This window comes from Hyaena hyaena, unplaced genomic scaffold, assembly GCF_003009895.1.
Source record: "Hyaena hyaena isolate Hyena2069 unplaced genomic scaffold, ASM300989v1 scaffold_140, whole genome shotgun sequence".
NCBI lineage: Eukaryota > Metazoa > Chordata > Mammalia > Carnivora > Hyaenidae > Hyaena > Hyaena hyaena.
The window spans coordinates 2,672,189-2,691,647 of record NW_024080772.1 but is presented as its reverse complement, the minus strand read 5'-3'; the positions used below and the strand labels follow the sequence as shown (position 1 = coordinate 2,691,647).

General features: G+C 45.2%; 1 long non-coding RNA gene across 3 annotated transcripts; it reads right to left on the bottom strand.

The window, feature by feature from the left end:
- Window positions 1-2,377: 2,377 nt before the first annotated feature.
- Window positions 2,378-17,919, bottom strand: LOC120235923. 3 transcript variants are annotated; one of them, XR_005529541.1, is made up of 3 exons: window positions 17,711-17,919; window positions 9,996-10,093; window positions 2,378-2,879 (listed from the first exon to the last, which is right to left on the bottom strand). It is a non-coding gene; the product is annotated as an uncharacterized LOC120235923 (long non-coding RNA). The 3 variants fall into 3 exon arrangements; XR_005529540.1 differs by lacking the exon at window positions 17,711-17,919 and adding an exon at window positions 10,371-10,425; XR_005529539.1 differs by lacking the exon at window positions 17,711-17,919 and adding an exon at window positions 10,324-10,406.
- Window positions 17,920-19,459: the final 1,540 nt, after the last annotated feature.

Sequence of the window (19,459 nt, the reverse complement as noted above, 5' to 3'; positions counted from 1 at the left end):
ACACAATCGCAAGGCTGAGAAAAAACGGCACACATGCATGTAAGTTTTGCATATGAGTTTGCATATAAGCCCCCTCGCCTTTGCCTATCTTATCAGATTTATTCCCCTTGAGTTCCTTATGTAATATAAAGAAATCAAGGGCCACCTCTGGTGCTTGGCATGGGCTCCTTCACTGGGGAGACTGGGAGGACCCCCTCTAAGACCATAAGATAACCACTGCAGTTCAAGTGACCATGCTGGGGGGTGTGACTCCTCTCGTCTTGGGAAGAGGGGTGCTGACCACCAGAATATGAGCTCTATAAGGGTAAGGACTGAGTCTGTTACTTTAACTGCTGGACTTCATCACCTGGAAGAGTGCTTTGCACATAGTAGGTACTTAAGACATGTCTGTTGAATGAATGGTATCAGGAAAAGGTAAAGAGAAAGGATGCCATTGAACTGGCCTCAAAGGATGGGGAGAAGCCAGAGACGGGCAATCCTATCTACAAGAATAGCAAAAGCAAACGCCCACGGGTGAAAACGTGCCAGATGTGTGCCAGGAGCTAGGAGTGAGCAGAAGAATCTTAATCTTGGGAGGGGGCACTGGAGCGCCCCCCCCCCCACCACTCCAAGTGTGCAGGCTGAATGGAAAACCTGCTGGCTAGCTAAGGTCCTTGCACTCTGCAGAATGGACTGTGCACAGAATTCCTAGCAGGAAAATGTTTGTCACTGCTATTGGCTAAGCCCATCCAGTTTCCCTCAGCTCTACATTGAGTTAATATCAGCATTTCTTTTCCAGTTAGGTGGCAGAAGTGTTAAGTAGGTCAAACTGAGTTTATGTGAACCATGTCTTCTGAGACTTCCCCTTTCCACTCCCTCTCGTTTCGCACCTCTCTCTGACCTGCTCCGGGCGCCCACTGATCTCCAGAAACCCATGCTCCCTTTATAACAGCCTTGCAAGCTCCAAAACCTGTGCTTTTCTTTCCCACGCAAGTATCTGTCTTTCAACTCCCTAATCCCAGGCAGCTGCAAAGCAAGCACACTTGACCTGACCCATAAATTCACATTCTGGTGAGAGAGACATGGTTGCAATGCCTCCAGGGCCTCCGTTGAACAATGGCATTTTGGGCAGGGTAAATGGGTGAGAGGAAAGAGCTCTGTGGTCACAGAGACTGGTGATGGTTGATGGCAGAAGTCTGAAGGGGAAACCATGCCATGATAAGACAAAGCAAGAAGTGAACCACTCAGAGGGCTGGGGTGGGTGCAGCCAGTGAGCTTTCCTTCCAGAGGCATCTGACTGGAATCCTTGCCCCCAGCTGTAGTCTGGCAACAGCACTCTAGTGGCTTAAACCCAGTGGTCAATGTGAGGGGGAAAAGGGTCTCCGCAGATTCTTTTCCTCTTCCCTTTTTACTTAGAAGCTTCAGACAGATGGGGACTCCTCTGAGTAGGCCCCAGGCACCCAGTACACCTGTCCAGGGCCAGCCCAGACCATGCAGCCCAGGTGTACGCTAGGAGAGAAGTCCTGCACTGGCCTGAGCAAAGCCGATGACATGCCGTGACAGTGAGAAAGGCCATATGCCTTTTCACATGCTTAATGAGGCCCTCAGGGCAGCAGAGGCTCGCACATAGGGCTTCTAAGCCTCCTGAGCAGATGGGCTGGTACAATATGGGTTCAGGCAGGAGCATCGTCAGCCCCCACCCCGAAGCTTGCACCACTGCAGCAAACTAGCCTTGCACTCCCCACCTGCTCTCTGTCTATCTCGTTCCTTTTCATCCAGGCCTTCTCTTGGGAAACAAAAATGAGAAGGATGGGAGGAGATTCTCCCAAGACTGTTTTCTATCTAGATGTCTGCTGGAATGCCCCTAATGTTACTATTGAAAACGGCTGGAGCACAATGTGTGCTGCAGCCTCTCTGGAGGTTGGGGGGAGTGGCGATCCTTGCTCCTCGCCACCTGCCCTCTTGAATTGCAGAGTGCTTGGAGAGTGCGCCAGTGGGAGCTTTGCCTCACTAGTCCAGTTCCACCCTAGAGCATCCCCTACACACCTATGAGGGTCATTCTCCTTTTATCGCCTTCATCTGCAGGACCCTCACCTTCCACAATGCTTAGTGATTCCTCAAATTAAAAAGAAGAACCTGTAAAGACTCATGAATGACTCCAGATCATGATGTGTCTGACATTCTCAACAAGAGAATGAACGAGTCTTGTCACTTGGCCTCAGTCTAGTCTTTGTAAAGTAGGCCTGACATTCCCTGCCCTCAGCTCGCTGCACAGGAAGGAGGTACTAGTGAGAAGTGCTCAGCTTCCTTGGTGGAAAGGTGTGATCGTAAATGATCCTCCATTGGATCTGGTTGTAAATGAAGAGTACAAAGAAGGGAAAATGAAACTCACATTGGTTACTTGATTTTGTTGCTCATTCACAGGAGAACAAGAGCAGCGAGCCTCTCTGGGTTTCTGAGAAAGTGAGGCCAAACCAGTTCTCTTAGAAGAGAGGGATGCCAAGTCTAATGGTTGATATCCCATCTCTCCCTCTTTCCAGCATTTTCTTGGAGTCTTTGCCCTGGCTCTCGTACTTGCTGACACCCTGATTAGAAGCACACAGGTGTGTGAGCCCCTATGGCAGTACAGGGAGGCTATACTAGCCCTCGCCAGCAGGTATACGGTCTCCCACACGCACAGCCTGCCCGTCTACACGTGAGGATGTGGGCATTTTAAAGCCATTTGTATTACAGACTGTTTCTCAATACCCTGATGTCAAGTGCCAGCGAATCACCCGGCTCCCCTTTTGTTGACGGGACTTCACACGTCCACACAAGCACATGCACTTGTGTGCCAGCGACACCTCAGCAGCTGACGAGAGCTCTGTCTTCTGCGTCCGAGGTAGGGAAATCATGCTGACCTGAATCCAAACAGAAACAGAGACGTCTCATCCACCTTGTTTTGCCAGCTTTGTTTGTGTGTGGGTATTTGTTACAAACAGCAACGAACGCTTCCCAGTGACTTCGGGGGAAACAGGTGTGAGGGACTGGTAGGATTCCAACAGACCTAACACTCTCTTCCTCCTACAGAGCAACGCCGCCCGCCAGAGAGCAGAGGAGGCCTCACAGTGATAGGAGCCCGCATGGGGGTAAGCCGGAGAGGGGGGCTATAGGGGGCTGCTGCAATGGCCCCAGGGGAGGTGGCGCTCACGGAAGGGGCAGTGATGGCAGAGGCAAGGCAAAGGGGGAGGCTTCAGTGCTTGTTTGGATGTGGGAGCAAAAGAGAAAGGGAGTTGGAGAAGACTGGGGTTTCTTGAACTTGAGCCATTGCAAAACTGGCAGCACCTGCTGAAAAAGCCAAGTGCAGAAGGGGCTGGTCTGGGGAGAAGGGAGTCTGGCCTTTTACGTGTGTGGGGGCGGTCCCACATGATGACCAGCCCTGAGCTGTAGCTACAGCTACACATGCTCCCACACCATCCACACTGGTTGTTTCTGTCACTCTTGGGTCCATGGCAGCCTAGGTCGGGTGCCTGGCCAGTTTGGGGGCTGTGGGTGCTTGGACGCTGTTGCAGATGGGTTCTTCAGAGGCAGATGTGGAGACAGGGTTTAGGACCAACACCCAGGAAAGGCAGGGGAAGAAACAGGCCTGGACCCAGAAGGAAGTTTAACAGAGATGTGGACTCCACAGATCTTGGCCAATCCTACGGGGAGCTTTGGAGCAAATATCACCTGTCAGAATGTCCTGCATTGGGACATAGCTCCAGTGCCTTCTTTCCCCTGCCTGGCTCCGTCCGCAGTGTGGGCTGCTCTGGGGAAGGATCCTGAGAGAAGTGGATGTCTTTGGCTGGTACCAACCTCAAAGGAGCTGACAGCTGGAGGCCGTCTGCTGGCCCCTCTCATCACAGTTGGGCCCTGGGCCCTCCTCTGACCGGGGACCCGGGTGGCACATTTCTATTTCTACCACAGAGCCCAAAGCTTGCAACTCCACTTTACAGCCTCACTTGGGTTTACCACGCACTGCAGAGGCCTGCAGCTCTCGAATCCTCAGGGAGGCACAGATGAAATGCTAGTCCATCTGCATTTTGCAGGCGACAGAACTAAGGCCCAGAGAGAGGAGGTGTCTTGCCTCAGCCGCGACAGTCAGTGAGTGGTGAACTCAGAACCAGCACTTGGTCTGGGCCTCTGGCTCCTTGGCCTGTGCTTGTCCTCAGAAAGGAGGCTCCTCTGTGTCCAGCAGCTCGTGGTGAGGAGACTGCTGCTTCCAGCCTGGGGATGGGGCTGTGGTGACCCTCAACTCTCCCATCAATGTCTGCAGGCTTGCTGGGAGCCTGAGGGGCTCAATCCCCGAAGCACTGAGTGAAGGCAACACCGGACCTGGAGAAAAGACTGACTTTTAGATTCCCAGAGGGGAAGGGCCCAGGGGGCCTTAGAAGTCAGCCCTTCAGGTTTTTATGGTAGAATTAAGCCAGCTGAGCAGGAGCAGTTCTGGACTCTTCCATAGTTGCTCCTTGTGGACCAGGCACTGTCGTGTCATTAGCCTGCACTGGGGTGTTCTAGGAAACACCCCCACAAAACAACCGGTGGAGTTTCCCACAGAGCTTGTGCTGAGGTCACACTTCATGGCATTCCGCTGTGTCTTCCAATTCTCCCCCCAGGGACCCCCAGGACCAGGAACGGATGTACCTCTCTGAAGATCCTGCTTCTTTTTTGTATGTGGTGGATGCAGTGGGTTCTGTGTGTGCTTTTCTTTGCATTTTCACTCTTTTGGTTACGGAGTCAGAGCTTGATGTGAAGAAGCATTAGTCCAAGTTTATGGGACCTCACGGTATTTGAGGATGTATTAGCTACATTAGGTTTTATCCCCTTTTACCTCTATTTATCCCCATAGTCTCTCTTATTTTTTTTTTTAACTTTGCTCTATTTTCCGTGGTGTCTGAAAACGCCCTCAAATGCTCTCTTGAATGATGTAATATGTAAACAACAATAGTATAGCTGACTTCTTTGGAGGCTTCCAATGCATCTTCTGAGTATTTTCTTCTATGTAACAACTTCCCAGGATGGAGTTGTGATCGATCTCCAAGACAGCCTGAACTTAGCCTTCCCACCCTGCAGTGCAAATCATGGTCATGTCTCCAAACTGCTGTGAATCAGGTTCAACTGCTAGTGGTGTCCTGGGGGAGTCCGACCTGTTGAGTGGCCACCAAAACTAAAGTCTTCCAATGGTCTGCAGGGGAGTCTCTCATTGTCCCCGCTTTGCTATGTGAAGTGCCTGGCCAGGACCGGCCAGTGGGGCCGCATTGCTCCTTAAGATCTGGACATGATGCAAGCTCATACCTGGAGGCCGTCTGGGTTTTGCAAGCACGCATCACAGTTCTTCGAGATATTTAAATATCTCCAGGTCAGTCAGTCAGTCAGTCAGTCAGTCAGTCCATCTATAGTTGCCTCCACTTTGGTGGTCCCACAGGCTGGGGCATTTTTTCCTCTCACGATCCTGAATGGTCCTAGGAGGCAAAGAGGCATTCTTTCCAAGCTGACACCTCAAAGCAGCTCCTCCAGGTATTAAGAATCTCAAACGGCATGTCGTAGGGGTAAACACATGAGCACCAGAGGGATTTAAAATAAGGCTTGTCCACCTTTCTGACTTGCTGTCTCCGTTGAGGCCAGGACTTACCAGGCCAGATATTAATTCCAGGGTTCCTGAGCTCCTGTTCTTGGCCTTCACAATTCTGTACAAAAGGAATTACTCATTCTCGGGTATCAAGAGGGCAAATCACCACAGGCAGAATCACCCAGCCTGACTACAGGGTGTTTATTATCCTTTGTCTTTGGGTTATTTCAGATCACTGGGAAGGGGAGGGAAGGTAGTAATGAAATCGCTTGGAAATGACACGTATATAACACAAATTAACCTTCTTAGCCTCTATTTCCTCGCCTGTCAAGGAGGGGCAGGGGGAATAACATCTCCCTCGCAGAGCTGGCATAAAGGGGAAAGAGCTAGATGCCAGGAACCACCTGGCCCAGCACCTGTCACAGAGTCAAGACAGAGCTCCTTAAATGGTAACTATTTCACCTGTGTAACATGCACACAGTCATCTGAACCCTAAGACTCTGTGAGCTCTCAGTGCGGCCTTGTAGACCCGCCCAGCCGCTTGTTGGAAACGTGATTCCTCAGCCCTGCCCCAACCTGCTGAATCAGAAGCTGCCATTTAACAAGGTCCCCAGGTGACCATATGCACATTACAGTTTGAGAAGCATCGAGTTAAGAGATGTCAATTTTACTGTTGAATCCGGCGGATTTGATGGCATTTCTCTTGGCGACCAGCAGAGAGTCAGTAATGAGCCCGTCAATCAAAGGCGGGCAATATTTACCTAACGCAGCCCTCTCCCTCCCCGGCCAGTCTGACTCTGCAGGGGCTCTGGCCAGCCTGCTGCTCACTGTGCTCACCTCCCTCCTGCGGTCACCTGCACGGTGGCCAAGGCTCTGGGGAGATGAGGGCTCCTCGTATTCTGGGCAAAGCGCAGATAAGGTTTCTCACAGCCCCACCTGAGCGCCTGTGCCAAGGTAAACTTGCTCTCCAGAACGGCTCCCTGACTGGAAAATGTGTCAGTCTATTTATTTCTCACTCCCACTGGAAAAAAGGTTGGGGGGGTGGGTACAGGGAGTGGTTGGCCATGATATCATTCTTTCCACGGAACTTCTCAAAGGCATTGCATTTCATGGTGACTTCCAGGCCGCTTGTGTTTCGCTGCATAGTACGGAACAGAACTGGCCGGGAGCATGAGTTTCTCTTCCTTCTCCACAGCACTCTGCCCCCTCCTCCCCACCTCTTTCTGGGGTTTTTACTCCCTGTGGGCTTCGCAGGCAGCCCTCAAAAGGAACCTGAAAGCCAAGATGTGGGTGAGAAAGTTTTTCTAGCATTTCTTGCTGAGGTGACCTGTATCTGAGGACCTGTATCTGAGGCTGGTTTGTGGGGATACAGGACAGGTGCTTGCTTGAAGGGGCAGGAGAGGTATCTACCTGGGGGCAAGCCTACTCCCTTCAGAAACATCAGAGAACTGGGAATCAAGAGCAAAACAATTTTACCAAAAGCCATGCAAAGAGTCAGTACCAGGGGCTCCTGGGTGGCTCAGTCGGTTAAGAGTCCGACTTCGGCTCAGGTCATGATCTTGCGGTTTGTGAGTTCGAGCCCTGCATCGGGCTCTGTGCTGGCAGCTCAGGGCCTGGAGCCTGCAGCAGATTCTGCATCTCCCTCTCTGTCTGCCCCTCCCCTGCTCTCTCTCTCTCTCTCTCTCAAAAATAAATAAACATTAAAAGATTAAAAAAAAGAAAGAGCCAGCACCAGTTGGGGGTCACTGCATTCATCACCATTCTTGTTTACACTTCTCTGGAGAAGAGCAAAGATTGTCTCACTGGGTTTCTGGTTCCTACTAGCTGCTGGGAGATGCTGTAGGCTAGCACCCACCTGGAGGGAACCTGGACTCAGGCTGGGAGGGTGAGCCCATTACCCGTCCCCCTTATCAATGTCTCCTGTAGGTCCACATTTCTTCCAGAAGGAGTCTGGAAAGTAAGAGAGGGGCCTTGCACAGACCAGTAAACATAGTGTCCTATGGGCTGAGAACTATGATTAATCCAGTCCAATTTGAGAACTTTAAACTTTTTATTTGTAATTTTTCAACATGTAGATAAAATCAGAGACCAATACAGTGAACCCCTGGGGACAAACTTCCTGGCTATATCAGGACAGACTTGGTTATGCTGTCCTAACAAACATCCCCAGGTCTCAGTGGCTGAGAGCAAGAAAGGTTCATTTCATACTCATCCACCTGTCCTCCATGGGTTGCCTGAGGATATCTTGTCTACTCAGGGACTGGGGAAGAGAGAAGCTTTGACAACGTGCTGGCGCTGTCATGCTGGCCAAAACTTTTGTGCACTGGCTCCTGAGGTCAAAAACATAAGTCACTTCCACTCCAGCTGATTGGCCAAAGTAACCTCAGAGTGGATGGGAATTGCAACCCTACCACAGGCCTGGAAGGCAGAGAGCCAGAAATATTTGGTGGGCAGAGCTAATGATGGCCACATCAGCTTTCACAAATATTACCATATTGCCTTATTCGCTTCAGGTTTTTCTACTTCAAAAACAGCAAATATTAGAGATACAATGGAGTTCTCCTCTGGACTCCTTCCCAGCCCATCCACTCCCTCATTTACCAGAGCTAAGCACTGTTTTGTTTTTTAAGTTTATTTTGAGAGAGAATGAGAGAGAGTTTGTGTAAGTAGGGGAGGGATAAAGAAAGAAAGAGAGAGAGAGAGAGAAAATCCTAAAGTGGGGCTCGATCTCAAGACCATGCAATCATGACCTGAGCTGAAATCAAGAGTAAGATTCCCAAATGATTAAGCCACCCAGGTGCCCCTAAGCACTGTTTTGAATTCAGTGTTAATTATCCTCATGTGTGTTTTTATGTTTTTACCCTTTTTATTGCATTTTTATGTTTCCATAAACATTATAAAGTATTATTATGCCCTGCCAGCTTTTAAACTATATATGTGTGTACATACATATCATCATCTTCTGCAGTGTTCATTTCCTCCTTAGCATTCCAATTGTGAGGTTTTTTTCTATGCCAACACATGCTGGACTATATTGTATTGGATAACTGTAATATGATTTGGTTTCCCATTATCTTGTTGATGGGCATTTAGGTTGTTTCCATGCTATAGCAAACATCTTAATACCTGTCGCTTTGTGTTCACATATAGGACTAGATGCTTAGGAGCAGAATTTCTGGACATGACCACCTACAACTTTACTGGTTATTGCCAAATTACTCTCCAAAGTACTTGCACCAACTTACAATGCCACTAGCAGGGAATGAGTTTCTGTGATTTAATAGCTCTGCCAACACTTGGCATAGGCCGACATACATTTTCACTGATCTGGTAGGTGTAAATGGTATTTTATCGTTGTTTTGATTTGTATTTCTTTGCTTAATAGTGGAAGCAAGAATCTTTTTGTATTTCTATTGACCTTCTGGGGTTCCTCTTCTACAAATCAATAGTTTATATTCTTTTCCCATTTCTTCCCAAGGTTATATATCTTTTTCTAATTAATTTGAGAGGTTTCTTCATATGTTACACTCATTGTAAGTACCATCTCCCAAGCTATGGCTTGTTTTTCACTTTGTTATAGTGGCCTTCTGTTATGCAGAAGTTAATTTTAATGTAGTCAAAATTATCAAATTTTTATGTTTTCTATTTTTTGAAGAGAAATTGTTCCTTATCTTAGGGTCATAAAGAATTTTTCTAGGAGCACCTGGGTGGCTCAGTCAGTTAAGCGTCCGACTTCAGCTCAGGTCATTATCTCACAGTTTGTGGGTTCGAGCCCCATGTCGGGCTCTGTGCTGACAGCTAGCTCAGAGTCTGGAGGCTGTTTCAGATTCTGTATCTCCCTCTCTTTCTGACCCTCCCCTGCTCACGCTGTGTGTGTCTCTCTCTCAGAAATGAATAAAACATTAAAAAAAATTTTTTTTAACATTTATTTATTTTTGAGAGACAAAGAGAGACAGACCATGAGCAGGGCAGAGAGAGAGGGACACACAGAATTGGAAGCAGGCTCCAGCACAGAGCCCGACATGGGGCTCGAACCCACGAACTGTGAGATCTGACCCGAGCCGAAGTCGGCCACTTAACCAACTGAGCCACCCAGGTGCCCCAAAACATTTTTTTAAAAAAGAATTTTTCTATATTTTCATCTTATACTTTAAAATTTTGCTTTTTGTTTTTAGTTCTATAATCTACATAGGGTTGATTTAAGGGAGAAATCTAAGTTTGTATTTTCCATATGGACAAAAGTTCCTGGGATTCATTTATTAAACACACTACCCTTTCCACATGGATTTGTAACACCATCTCTAACTGGTATTGTTTCCAAATACGGGTGGGCCAGCGGCTAGGCTTTCTGTTCTGTTCCATTGGTTTGTCCTTTTGTCCCAATTCTGTTGTCTTCATTACGAAATAGTTTGATACTAAATCTTGATACCTGGTAGGGCAAGTTGTTCCACGTTCTACTTTTTCAGAATCGCTTCTCAGTTATTCTTGGCCCTTTTGCTCTCCTAGGTCCGTTTAAGAAATCAATTTCTTCCAAATCAGATTGTATAGTTCCAAACAAAACAAAACAAAACAAAACACCCTGTTAGACTTCAAATAAAATTCTACTGATGAATTTGACAACTTTATGATTTTGAGTGTTCCTATTCATCTTCTTCTGTATGGCACCCACTTACGATTTCACAGCCCTTGATAAGACCCTCATTTCCTCCTCCGCTCCCCCCTCCAACCCTTGTGAGTTTGACTCAAACATTGCTTACTTTCTGTTTCTTACTGTAGCTTCAGTATCTTTATTTCTAGTACTCACTTCTTTCAAAGGTTTCCTAATTCTTCCTTCAGTGTGTAACAGGTAAACCCCAGACACATTATAATGATAAGGGAGTAAAGGAGAGGGTTCTCATAGTCTCCTGGGAGGAGATATGACAGCATAATTACATATGAGGGGGTGCACAATAATCTTTTCTGAGCTTTATGAGGTAGCATGGGTAGTAGTTAAGAGGCCAGATTGCTAAGTTTGAATCCCAGCTCTATCATTTACTGACTCTCATCTTGGGCAAAGTACTTAGTATCTCTGTGCCTTACTTCTCCTTTCTGTAATGTAGGAGTAAAAATATTAATTATCTCATAATATTATTATGAGAAATAAACAAGCTAGCATATTTAAAGGACTTGGGAGAGTGCCTGGTATATTGTGTGTGATCAATTATCATTACTAAGATAGGCTTTCCAAAGCACATTGGAATATGGCTAGTTTGAATTTTCAAACCAGACAATGTAAGAGTAACTCACTAAGCATAACACTGAGCAAAGAAATTGTTGGTTAGCACTGTATCTTCTTAGTAAGCAGAAGGGTACCATCCACATAATTGAAGGTTTAATCATTAGTGATCCTCAGTGGTGCTAGTTTAGTGTTAACTATGTTGTAAATTTCACAGAATCAATGAGTTCAGACTTGGATGGTACCCAAGATAATCCAATCTGATTTCCCACCCATGCTTAAAGCCTCTTAAAATAAAGCTATACAAAAGGAAGACTGTAATGAAAGACGATCAGAAAGGCACAAATATTGAAAGGACATCAAACTTATTTAAAAAATAAAAAGACGGTAGGAAATCACATGACTCGATAAAATTTCAAAGGTTAGTGGGAGAGGCCCTTAAGAGAAGCCAAAATGAGAAGGTGTTTCTAAGAGCTGATAGCCTAGATCTAGGATAGAAGATCTTACCCAGAAAATGTCTGTACATTTGGAAACCAAGGGAGTATTTGCCAAGATTCTACATTACTACATATGTGAGCTATTTGAGGGGTCTGAAATATATCCCTTGTTCTCTTGACCACCAGTCTACTAGGGGACCTGACATTTCCACCAATGGCGCTCTCTTTGGGTTAGGACTTTGGATGTCTATATAAATAACTCATGAGGAGTAAACGTAGATCATCTAGGAGACCCTCAGATTGAATTCCTCAGTGCAGGCCTAGATGAGAGCAGGGTCACAAGATGTAGATCTAGTGAAGGAAGTTCTGCTGGGAAGAGGGGAATGGAAATGCTAGTATAGGGCCCCCTTACAAGCAGCAGAGCCAGACTGGGGACTCAATGAGACCAGAGGATGGAAGGATGAGGGGTGGGGAATGGGGTGGAGACATACAGCAGAACATTGGGGCTGAGTATGTAGGAGGGGAGAGTGAAGGGCAGGGATAATCATCAGCCTGGAGTTGCTGCTCCAGCTGGATGGAAGCTGGCTCTGACTCCCAGAAGTTTCTTCTCAATGATCTGGAAAGCCACAGACCTGTGAGGAGTCTTGACCCTCTCTAAGGAAGCAAGGTCTCCACATTACTATGAAGAATCCACCTTCAGAACTCAGACCTGAGGGCTAGAAGCTCTTATGTGCATTGTGATATGTCCCTGATGATAGCAGCACCTTGTTATGTGCAGCTCTTCACACTTAGAAAGCACTTAAATGTCTCTTTTGCTGCTCTTGATACCCTTACAAACTGGACAAGGCAGTGCCATTATCCTCATATTATAGAAAAGGAAACTGAGAGTCAAAAAGCAGAACAGCTTGCCATAGGTTCCCACAGCTGGACAGGAAAAAGTCAGATCAGCTTCACCTCAGGATCCCCACTACTGTCAGAGTAGAGCTTGAGGCCAGAATTGGTTGAGATATGGCAGTCATTATATCTGAGTGTGACCGGGTTAGGCTGGCTGGCCCAGGTGCTCATTCCTACAGGGAGGGGTCTGCTAAAGGGGCTGCCACCCTGATAGGTGCATGAAGCTTGGTTGCTGCCCTGACACCATAGTGCCTCCTGCTCCAGCCCTATGGTCTCTTATACTCCTCCATTCTCTTAACTTCATTCATTCATTCATTCATTCATTCAACACACAGTGGGCACTGATACACTAGGAATACAAATGGAAAATCAGGTCCTATCACTGCCTTTCACAGTGTGGTGGTGCAAGGCAGTACCTAAACAGACAAGGGCAACAAAATGTGGACTGTCTTTTCAGAGAGGGAGTATAATGTAGTGATTAGGATCATGGACTTTGGAGCCAGCATGGGAAAATATGCTATGGAGAGAGGATATATTTAAAGATATCATGACCAAGAATTTCTTAGACATAGTGAAAATAGATAACTTCAGATTGAAAGGACACAGTGTTAAACAAGATAGATAGAAAAGGAACTCACAGCTAGATATATTGTAGTGAAATTTAAGAACATTAATGATGGAGAGAAAATTTTCAAAACATCTAGAAAGAGAAAATAGATCAACTAAAAAAGAAAAAGAATGACATGAGCCCTCAGTAACAGAACTGGACACAAGACAATGAAGTAATATTTTAAAGTGTTGATGGAAAAAGAATTCAAACTAGAATTTTATATCCAGCTAAAATACCATTTAAACATAAGTAAAAAAAAATAATGTCAGGTATATAAAGCTTCAGGTAGCTTATCTCCAAACCTCTTTTTGAAACATTCTTGGAGCTAATTTTTTAGTGCAGAAAGGAAGCTAGAAAAAACATTCCAGAATAATCCTGAAGAAGAAGGAGGAGGAGAAAGAAGAAGAGGAGAAGGAAGAGGAGGAGGAGGAAGAAAAGAAGAAGGAAGAGGAGGAGGAGGAGGAGAAGAAGAAGGAAGAGGAGGAAGGAAGGAAGGAAGGAAGGAAGGAAGGAAGGAAGGAAGGAAGGAAGGAAGGAAGGAAGGAAGGAAGGAAAGGAGAGAGGGAGGAAATAAAACATATACCTAAGGTCAAAACTCAGAGAAATAGAATGTAGCAACAATAAGACATTAAACAAGCTGGTGTTGTGAAAAGATTATAAAATATAGAAATACATGACAAAACCAATGGGGGAAAGAAAGAGAAGATATAAACCTGTAATAAATACTGAAAGAAACTACAAACACAGAAAAAAGTTTTAGACTAACAATATTAGGAAGACTTCTAATTAGGAGACAATAAAACTGATATAATTTTGGCAAAATGTGAAATTCCAAAATTGGAGTAAGAATAAATAGCACACTGAGTTATAAGTACTCAATTAAGAATTACAATACAATCAAAGACCTCCCTCTTCCTGAAAAGCCCTAGGCTTAGATAATTTTACAGGAAAGTTCCACCTGTAAGGGGGAGAAAATCACATAAGAAATATACATTGTCCCAGAAACTAAGAATTGGTTTCTCCTTTGTTGTAAGACTGGTGTAAGCTTTATTACAAAGTCAGATAAGGATTGTAAAAACAAACAAAAAACTATCAGGCTATTCCATATTTGAATATAGATATGTAAGTTATAAATAAAATATTAGCTAACTGTATCTCACAATGTATTTATAGAGTTATGACCAAGCAAGGTTTATTCTAGACTATAAGAAACTTTAATGTGAAGAAGAAAAACTATTAAGGTAATTCTTACCATTAAAGAAAAATTTCATGCATTTCATGCATTTAAAGCATTTGATAAACACCTTTGGAATTTTAAAATGTGTATTTTCTCAACTTGATGAAGGCTATTTATTGACTAACTACAGCAAATATAGTACATGGAGAAAGTTTAGATGTGTCTCTTCTAGCTCAGTTACCTGCTATCCCTTCTGTGGATGAGCAAAGTACTAGAGGCTTGGCCAAATGATACAATCAGAACAACACATAAGAGCTATAGGAAGGAGAGAGAAATATGACCGACCACACTGAAAATTGACTATAGGGGTGCCTGGGTGGTTCAGTTAGTTAAGTGTCCCAACTCTTGATTTCGCTTCAGGTAGTGATCTCACTACCTGAGTTCGTGAGTTTGAGCCCCAGGTCGGGCTTGGTGCTGATGGCATGGAGCCTGCTTGAGATTCTCTTTCCCTCTCACTCTGCCCCTCTCCTGCTCATAAATGCTCTCTTTCTCTTTCGCTGTCAAAAATAAATAAATAAACTTAAAAAAAAAAAAACTACCATAGGACCCTGAAATCCCACTTCTGGGTATATACCTAAAATAAATGAAAACAGGATCTCAAAAAGAAATCTACACTCCCATGTTCACCGCAGTGTTATTCACCATAGCCAAAATTGGAAACAACCTAAACGTCCATCAACAGATAAAGAAGATGTGGTATATATATGTAGACACACCTCCCCCCTCCCACATGGGAATATTATTCAACCATGAGAAAGGATATCCTGCCATTTGTGACAACATGGATAGACCTTGAGCACATTATGCTAAGTAAAACAAGTCAGAGAGAGGACAAATACTGTATGATATCACTTATATGTGAAATCTAAAAAAAGCTGAACTCATGAAAATAGACTAGAATGGCATTTACTGGAGCCTGGAGGGTGGGGAAAAATGGGTAAATGTTGGTCAAAGAGTATAAACTTTCAGTTACAAGATGAGTAACTTCTAGGGGGTATAATGTACAGCATGGTGATTATAGTTAATAATACTGTATTATGCTTAAAAGTTGCTAAGAGAGGAAAACTTAAACGTTTTTGCCACAAAAAAAGAGATGGTAATTATGTGATGTGATGGAACTGTTAGCTAACCCTACGGTGGTAATCATTTTAAAATATATAAGTATATAAATCAACACCCCTGTACACCTTAAACTTATACAATGTTATTATGTCAATTATATCTCAATACATCTGGGGGGAAAAACCTGAGTGTGCATAAAAATCACCTGGAGATATTATGAAAACACATATCTAATTCAGTAGAACTAGATGTGCCTGATATTCTGCACTTCTAACATGCTTCCGGGGGGTGGCAATCCTGTTGTCTGGGGACCACACTGTGGGTAACAATACAGTAGATCTACACTGTCCACTAGGCAACCTCTAGCCACATGAGGCTATTTATATTTTCATTAAAATTAATTAAAACTAAAATTTAGCTCCTCAGCCACGTAAGTCACATTGCAACTGCTTGATAGCCACGTGTTACTAGTGGCTACCATATTGAACAGCACAAAAATATAGAACATTTCCATTATCATGGAATGTTGGACACCACTGCTCTTTCATTCAACTATTAGAATATGTAAAACTTGTACAGAAGATCAAGATCAAGGCAAGAGTATCAATGATTTACTGCCAGCCTTCCAAGGAGTTAACTTGGACCTTTAGGCGATGGTTGAGGACTGACCTAAAGTGACTGATTCTGAACATCACTGTCACTGCCTTGGATGCAGGAGTCAAAAGCATGTATATACAGTAAATAATACCAAATGAGCTGGGAAATACCTCCAAGCTGAGAATTCAAGTCCAGAGAATATAAGACAAATCATAAGGCAATAAGAATAAAACAAATGAAATAGGTACAAGTAGCAAGTTACATATTTTGGGATGGCAGGAGTGCGGAATGAGGAAAGCTTATCAATATAAGATGATAAATCACCAGGAATATAGCAGAGGAAGGACCAGAGGTTAGGGCCCATGAGTTCAAAACAGCAATACCAAAAGAGAAACACTTGTTAAAAGTATCACAAACACAGTGGTGGTCAGAAATGTATCTGGCTCAAGCCTCCAAATGAATGAATGAATGAATGAATGAACGAACGAATGAATGAACGAACAAATGAACTAGCCATTCAACCAATCAAATTGGAGGAAGTGCCAGTTTGGGGGCCAAGAAGCAGTCTGGAGGATTGGAATACAATGAAGATGAAATACAATGAAATTAAGCCAAACAAAAGAGGGTCTTTGCACAGCTTGATAATAGGTGATAAGTTGAGAATAATGGGCTTAGATTTCTATAGCAGAAATTTTTAAAAACAGTGAAAGATCAGATGGAGAGGGATGGAAGATCTCTGTTGGCGGTAACATTAGTGCAAGGTAGCGTCTTTAGGCCCGTAAGACCAGGTCCTGAGTTTGTTTTTTAACCATTTTATGACTTTGGGCAAATCAGTTAAGCGTGAGAAATATCTTCATCTTAAAAAATGGGGTGAGGGGGCGTGCCTGTGTGGCTCAGTCGATTAAGCAACCGACCTTGGCTCAGGTCTCACAGTTCGTGAGTTCGAGCCCCACATCTGGCTCTGTGCTGACAGCTCAGAGCCTGGAGCCTGCTCCGGATTCTGTGTCTCCCTCTCTCTCTGCCCCTCCTCTGCTCACGCTCTTTCTCTCTCAAAGATAAAATAAACATTTTTTTAAAATGGGGTTAAAGGTTGTTGGGTTGTTGGCCTGATGAATAAAATCATGAATGTGATCTGAGGTTGTACCCTCAGATCAGAAGTGAGCAGAAGTGTAAAGAGTTGTAAGCAGTCAGAGGGCTTCAGGGTATGTGGTCTCTCTCTGCTATTTCAGTTCTGAGCTATCCGGCCTGGAGGGGACTCTGCTCATGGTCCCTGGGGTGGAAGGAGCTGGGTCAATTCTTCCAGGCTGCTGCTTGGGGAGACTCAGGGTTTTTCTCTGGGGACATAGGACCCCAGGGGACTGACAACCCATTTATAGCACACCACACTGGGATGGAGTATCCTGAGGTCAGGGCAACCCCTGCCAGAGAATGGGGATGGGGGCATCCCCTTCTCCCTCTGTCTATAACCTCAAGGTCAGCCAGCGCCCCTCCCCCAGCCCTCCATCACCAGTGTCCACATGGCCACCTTGTCAGCAGGTCACGTGCCAGCGAGAGCTGATGTCAGGGTAGCAGCCTGTGAACTCAAGTGAACTAACCCGTGTGCAACCTGCAAGTGCACTTTATAGTTTGCAAAGTGCTGTTGCCCTGATTATTCCCCTTGTCCTTTGAGGCAGTTGTTATGATCTCCTTGTCATGGATGCGGAAGCAGGCACAGAGAGGAAAGATGACTTAAGCTAGAAAATGGCAGGCTGATGACCCTAGGTTTGGATTGTTTGTCTTCAAATCCTGTGTACATTCTAGAGTCTTGTGCCACTGCACGTCTCCTGGGGGCATCCTCCTCTCAGGTAGGAGGGCTCTTCTTCCCACGCCTCTAGCTCTCCAATGCATGCTGTCTGAGACGGGCCTTTCCCGAAGCCCACACTGGTGCATTCCTGCTCTTTCTTTGGGCGCCCTCTCAGCGAAAAGATCTGACTGTATGGACTCCCAGGCCCACCTGGGTTTTAAAGGATGTAAGCATGGAGGATGGCAGGCTTCTGCCGCCTCCTGGTAACTTGTGAGCATTGCTAACCCATTGCCAAATTCCACCAAATACCTTTTCTTCTTCTTTGAGATCATTTTCTTTCTTGAAGATACATACTCTGGGGAATGTTTCAGTTTTTGCTGTGTCTGAACAGAATGCAAGTCAGGATATCATACTATGAGCCTCAGATGAAAAGTCAGGAAACCTGGACTGAAACTGCCTGTCTTTTGTGGGATACAGAGCAAATCTTTGAGCCTTAGTTTCATTATTTGTAAAGTGGGAATCCTGTCTACATCTTGGAGGGATTGAGAGGGCTGAGCCATGGGATGTATCCGTGTCATAGAGCAGGGCTCAAGGGAAGTCCTGGTTATTATTTGCTCATATTCATTGCTTTGCAGGATTGTCACTGGCCCTGAACTTGCAGACCTCTTGAACTCCATTCAAGTATTTCAAAGAACTGAGCATTGGAAGGCAGTGAAAGACAGGCCAAAAGGTGGCTTTCAAAAGTTCCTTGTAAGACTCGCTAAGAGTAGTTAACATCCCAGGCATTGCTCAAATACTCCTCCCAAAACCTCACCTCATATCCACCAGGGAAAGGTTTCCAGAGCAAAAGTCACCAACTGAAGAAGCAGTCTATTCCTTCTGTGGCCAGCTCTGCCTGAGAACAGGTGCTCTCTCCTTTGTGGGTAAGAACTCCACTTGCTGAGGCCCAGAAGTGAGGTCAAAGGGTGGGCTTGGAACTATCCATTTGCTTTACTCTTCGATCGCTTAATTTAAGTTGGGAGCTACCTGGTTTTGCCTTTATTAAAATATCTCACTCATGAACTTCCTCTCTGTGGAGTGGCTTTTGGAGTAATAGACTCCTGTCTTACAAAGCAAGAGTTCTTGTGTGACTCTCTTGGCCATTCATAGCTCAGTATAGAGTCCTTACCTTGACGTCTGCAGCACAGGAGGCAGGACTGCCTTCTCTGAGAGGTAACCTGGGGACAGGCAAACCTGGATAGGGTGAGGGAGGTACAGTAGTGGGGGGACCAGTTGAGGCCATCTGGGAAGAAGGGCTCCCAAAGCTGGAGGTTGGAGAAGTGTTCAGAAAAGGATTAAGAGGGCAGTGGAGAAGGTGGTTACAGTTAGTTGACAGTTTGGCAGAGGAGCTGCTGAAAATCATCTCCTACTCAGCCTTGCCCACTTGTGGGAATCGTTAAGAAATCGAGTCCGGGGTGCTGGATGGCTTGGTCAGTTAAGTGTGCAACTCTGGGTTTCAGCTCAGGTCATGATCACGGTTCATGAGCTAGAGCCCCATGTCAGGCTCTGCACTGACAGTTTGGAGCCTGCTTGGGATTCTATAGGTCTCCCTCTCTTTGCCTCTCTTTCTCTCAAAATAAACAAACTTTAAAGAAATCACCCAGTCTGGAATGCTACATAGATCCTTGTGTTCTTATTGAACCTTAGTTATGTACCTTCTGGGAGGAAAGGGGACGGAAAGGAATGACCATGGAGGACCAGGTTCCACAATCCCTGCCACTCCTTTTATTTATATGTTACAGCCACATTTTCCTATTTCCCTGCTTGTGGGGCCCCTAGATAAAACTAAATCTGCATGTTTTATCTCCCGCTAGATGGTGGATGCCTTCAGGGTAAGACTGGGACTGATTTATTCATGTCTCTGGAGCCTCACAGAGTGCCTGGAATACAGCAGGTGCACAAAAACGCCTGTTGAGTTTAAATGGCCAGTAAGTCACCTGAGTAGTTTAAACTTGGAAACTTGAATCATTTAATCTATTAGTTCTCAAACTTGGATGTGCATTAGATTTATCCTGCGAA